Here is a 6,247-nt window from a genome sequence, read left to right on the forward strand (position 1 = left end):
TGAGCATAAGAGAAGGAGACATATGCTCATGCATAAGCATGAGCATATGTCTCTTTTTCCCTCTTTACTTTCCCTCTTCTTCTCTCGTCCTCTCTTTCCCCCCCTCTTTTCCCTCTTTCATGCTCGGGGGGGTCACTCATCATATGTAACCCTATCACGTGAGTTCAACAGAAGGATATTTTTTATTTCTAAAATTTATAGAAATAAATATACATAAGGGACTATTTAAAATAGTTTTGGGAAAAATTTACAGATCTGTATAGAAAAGGGATATATTTTATTAATAAAAAAATTTACAGATAAGGGATTTTAGAAATAGGCCTTGAACGCACGTGGTATAGAGGGTTTATACATAGTGACCCCCCCGAGCTTTCATGCTCATTCTCTTATGCTCATGCATACGCATAAGCATGAGCATAATGCTTATGCTCATGCTTATGCATAAGCATAAGAGAAGGAGACATATGCTCATGCTTATGCTTATGCATGAGCATAAGAGAAGGAGACATATGCTCATGCATGAGCATATGTCTCTTTTTCTCTCTTTACTTTCCCTCTTCTTCTCTCTTTCTTTCCCTCTTTCCCCCTCTCCAATCTCTCTTTCTATTCCCTCTTCTTCTCTCTTCTCCTTTTTTCTACCCTCTTTTCCCTCTTTCATGCTCATGCATAAGCATGAGCATATGTCTCATTCTCTTATGCTTATGCTTATGCTTATGCATAAGACTCCTCTTATGCATATGCTTATGCATGAGCATAAGAGAAGTAGACATATGCTCATGCATAAGCATGAGCATATGTCTCTTTTTCCTCTTTACTTTCCCTCTTCTTCTCTCTTTCTTTCCCTCTTCTTCTCTCTTTCTTTCCCTCTTTCCCCCTTCCAATCTCTCTTTCCATTCCTTCTTCTTCTCTCCTCTTATGCATAAGCATAAGAGAAGGAGACATATGCTCATGCTTATGCTTATGCATGAGCATAAGAGAAGGAGACATATGCTCATGCATAACCATGAGCATATGTCTCTTTTTCCCTCTTCTTGTCTCTTCTTCTTCTTCCCTCTTTACTTACCGTGGTTTATTGAGCAAGAGGCAATGGGAGCGACGGTCGATTGGGCTGAGGTGGTTGCTCACACTGTATAAGTCTACTCCTACTTGTAATCTCACTTTTTAAATTATTTTATTATTTAAGTTCCAATCTAATTTTCAATTTATATGGTTTACTCTTAGGGTGCAAGCTCCAACGTCCCATCATCGGAGGCGAGTGATCAGCAGGGCCAGGGATCAAGCCGACAAGACGAGGATCAGGGAGAAGGCACAGCTTAAGAGGACCAAGGATCAGGCCAACAAGACGAGGAGGAGGACAAGGACGGCGAGGATGATTCAAATGAGTAGTAGTAGTAGTAGTAGCAGTTTGCATATACTTCGCCATGTATATCATTTTGTATATCCGCTCGTTTGAGCAATTTTGTATCACCCTTTTCGAAAAGGTAATTTTGTAACAAACAATGTTGTATATGTTCGACATGTATATTATTTTGTTGCTCGATCATTTCATTTGAGCGATTTTGTATCACCCTTTTCGCAAGAGAAATTTCGTAATTAAAAACTTTTTTTTATAGCATTAGTGGGGCAAAACAGGGCTTGCTATGGCCCTATTTAGCCCCACTAATGCCTTTTTTAACTTCTATTAATCGTCGCTATATAGCGACGTTTACCAGCGTCACTATATAGCGACGATTATTAGTGTCGCTATATAGCGACGTTTAACAGCGTCACTATATAGCGACGATTCTTTTTTGACACTTTTAGCAACTTTTATAACGACGTTTGCGCCTGTGAAAAAAAAAATTAATGTAAAAAGCGTCGGTATTTTCATCGAAAAAGGGCCTATGCCTTGTAGTGTTCCAAGCTCAACATGGTTGATTGAAAATGTTGAGGATGCGATGTCTGGAGTTAATGTTCCATTGACAAATGTGGATGCAAGCTTAGAAGGTAAAGGAGAAGATGCAATGTCATTATATGAAGCCAAGGTGCAGGAAGAAATCTTAGAAGGTCAAAAGAGGTGATAACAAAAATAAGACTTACAGTGATAATAGATTTGAAAGGGTTATTGATCGAGCGTTGTTTTTCGAAGTCAAACAAACATATGAGCTTGCACAATGGGAAGCATTGGCTTGTTCTCCATCTTGGGTATTTAGAGTTTCTACAATGGTTGCTCGATCACTGCCATGTTGGCATTTGTCCACTGGAGGAGAAAAAGGCATGGTGCAACACATGTTGGCAACTTTGGAGCATCATGTTAACAGAAAGTTACATTTCTTCATGGTTTGGGGTGCGATAGCATGCCATAAGCATACAAAGAGTAGAATCATTTGACTAGATAGGATGAATGTGGAAGCGGAGTTTAAACCATTAATGAGAGTGTGGTGTTGTTTTAAAGAGAAATGCAAACCAGCAAGAACAGTGTTCATTGACATTTCGCCTTACACGGGTTGTGTTAATCCAGTAGAAAATTGCATTTTTCCTACAAAATTTGATATAGATTGTAGTAATTTTATTTTGCTTCATGAGCTTATTGCCATACCTACAGATGCTAAATGATGCAGTAGATGTGCATAGTGCCATCTCTTCTAATAGATTTGGTCAAGCTCTAATTGTCGAAGGGCATGATATGTTCTATTATTTTCAACCAGTGATCCTTGAATTCAAACAAAAAAACAAAGAAGTGCTCGAAAGGATGAATGTCGAGTCTCATATGTCTATTCGTAGTTCAAAAAAAGACATAGAGAAAGGTATTGCTTCACCTATAACCAAAACTAGAGTGAGAGGGACTTGTCCTACTACAAGAAGTATGGTGCATGCTCAACATGTTACATTGAATGAAGAGGAAGAATGCATGCTAGGAAAAATTGCCAAAATGGGGCCATTGAAAGATAGTGAGGCAAAATGCTTTGCTATGGTTCTTGGATGCAAGGAAAGGGGAATCACTGCTGATGCTACAAGGGCATTCTTAGCCAACTTGATTCGATTTTATTGCATAGACAACCCTTAGTGAATCTGAGTGATCTTGTTAATTAGAGTTGCAGACACAAATACTCAACTAAAACATTTGTACCTACATTTTGATTTATATTTGGACACTATTTGGTTAGATTCAATTTGCAAAACATTATGTTTTAATTTGTTTTGTGAAAGAATTAATAGACATTGTTAGTACCTTGTGCAAAAAATGCTCTATGCTTTGTGATGTGAGTTTGTATTCCTCCACTAAAGGAATGATTCTTTGATTTTAAACATATGATAGGTGTTGTAGATTGTCTTAAAAAGTTGAAGAGCTATCTTATTATAAATTTTGATCCTACATCCAATGGTTTATGGAAACATGAATTGCCCATACCCATTGAGCATGTGTTCGAAATGAATGGCATCCATTATTAAGTAAAGGAATTAACAATACTTGGGGCAGGATATGGTCTTTTTGTACATACGAGCATCAAGAAGAAACAAGATTTGATGGTATATAATGGTCCAAAGTATGATTATGATACTTGGAGATCTCTCCTCAAGTTTTTCCCAAGGATGAAGACTTATGGAATGTTTGAAGATCCATTCATTGAGCCATTGATAGATGTGAAATGTATTGTGGGAGATGTATTGTATGGAAACATTGCTGGATATATAAATAGCTCAATGTATTATAAAGAAAGAACAAATGCTATATTTGTATACATCCCTAAGCTACCACCTTGGGCTCAAAAGTCACAACGAGATTTGAGTGCCCATGGCTACATTATTGTGAAAACCATAAAGGATACTTTGTGAGTACGAATACTACTATGGAATTGTTAATGATTGTGTTAAACGATGTGGTGCAAAATTTAGTTGCCAAATTGGCTATGTGTCAATGGTTTTGATTATATTTAGCACAAGAAAGCAATTTAAAAAAAGGTTTTTATCAAGACCATGTCTCTGAGTTTCATGAGCTCTATTGTGATGGAGAGTTTCACGAGCTCTATTGTGATGAAACGGTGTTTTTGAACACCACATTTATATGATGGATGTCAAAGCTCTACCGTAATCCTATTGCATACGTCAATACTGCAATTTATCAACATAGAAACATATGCATTTGGCATTAATTTGATACATCTAATATACCAAATAAAAATTGACAATTGTTGCAAGTTTAATTTTGTTTTTGAACACCACATTTATATGATGGATGCCAAAACTCTATAACAATCCTATTGCATATATCAATATTGCAATTTAATTTACTCCAATGAATCTTCCTAACGCAACATCTATAAATTGGATTTTGTTTGTGGTTTTGATGTATATGAAACAACAAACATCTTTCTTTCACTATCAAATCAACAAATGTTTTGGCCATGGGGCCATGTTCACATCTATTAAGGCCTTTTGCCATAGCAACATACGGAAGCTTGTTGCTTGGGTTCTAGGAATTGGGAAAGTATTGTGCATGGTCTAGTCTCCCCTAACATAATTGAAACTTGGGTCCTCAATGGAGCTAATGTTTCAATAAAAAACATCAAATGATAATTTTGAAGTGACTATATTTTATTTCGTGGGAATTGGGATTTTCCCAAATTCTCTAATATAGTGTTTAGAGGGTGCTAGCATTTTTTTGCTTGGATACTCATTCCGGAGAGACTAAAATGAAATCATATAGTCTTCACAAGTTGTAGCTTGAATTAAGAGAATGTGGACTGCATTTTACCCCTTTCCTTTAGTGCTACTTTGTCACAGTTGAATCTGCCATTCAGCTTTAGAGTGTCGACAGAAATCGAGTATGAAGAGCTTTGTATAAATGGATGCTCAAGTATGTGTGGGTGTATGGATTTGCATGTGTGAGAACATATGGTTATACTATCGTCTACACCCACTGTTGGGCAATGATGACATTAGTGGGGATGTCGAAGTACCTAGTCCCTAATATGCATGATGGATTTATGGTTTTCAACCTTACGAGTGACTATCATGAGATTGAAATTGCACTCTATGTTGTATTTAAGAGGATGATTTTGGGCATGTGTATGGATTCATCTAGATATATGCATCCCTCGCTAAACCTGGGCTTTTCATTCCCACATGTTTGTAGCCTTGTTGTATGTGCAATTCAATTTGCTTTCAAGTTGCTTGGCTAAGTTAGCATTTGTGTTTTTCACCTCCCCAAAGCTCACATACTCCATGCTAAACAAACAACCAACTCCCTCTTCTTCCCTTTTAAATTTGGACCCATACTTGTAACTTTACCGATTTATATTCCATGGCTAAGTAGCTCCTTGAACTCTTCATAAGCCATATTGTTTTAATTATATAGAGTAATGGAAGCACATGATAATCCTATATAATAAATGTTTCATTTAGTAGAGTAATTAAATCACTCGAGAGACCACTAGGGGAGATGTGGAGTAAAAATGGGCCCTTTACTTGAGGAGCTAATCCATGAGCTAATTAAAAATTTAGCAATCAACCAATGAGGAGGCTCCAACATTTTATATTTGTAGGAAAGGGCCCTCATTGGTGGAGAGAGACCTACAACTAGGGCCCCAAGTTACTTCAAGTTATCTCACTGAAGGGATTTCTAACCCTTGGTACATCTCAAGGAGGTTTTTAAATGGTTGGATCAAAGATGATCCAATGGTGGTGGATTGTAACTCAATGGGTCATATTATCATATAGCTATGGGGAAATCGAGGATAAGTATAAACAAAAAAAGAGTGAAATTTTAGAATCTAAACTAGTGGGACTACTACATGGTGGCCTTAAAACATTAATAGTTGTTGATAGTGTTACCTAGATTCATCCTAGAATGGAAGAATTTAAAAATGTGCAATTTGTGCATGTGCAAAGATCTTTTAATAAATCCAATACTATTTACAATTTTATATTGGTTAATTTTCCATGCACTTGTTGCTATATGGCTCATAAGCATGCCAAAGTTTCATCATACATAGCATAGTAATTTGGCCACATTGCGCCTGCTTGGGATATCTCAACTTTGCTGATGTGTATTGCTAGAAGGGGGGAAACCAATGATTGAAAATTTTGGTACGCCTGCAAATCTCAAATTTTCACACCTCCTTCCTAAAAATCTTTCAATACCGCAACCTACACTACCCTGTAACATGCACTATAATCCCTGCTCATCAACCCTATCCTTGAAGATGCACCCAAAAGATCCCTCCCCCTAAGGAGCATCGGTATTGAGATGCTGATTGCTCAAATG

This window comes from Dipteris shenzhenensis, chromosome 22 (assembly GCF_047967505.1).
Source record: "Dipteris shenzhenensis isolate YYH24624 ecotype China chromosome 22, Dip_SZ_1.0, whole genome shotgun sequence".
Classification (NCBI taxonomy): Eukaryota; Viridiplantae; Streptophyta; class Polypodiopsida; order Gleicheniales; family Dipteridaceae; genus Dipteris; species Dipteris shenzhenensis.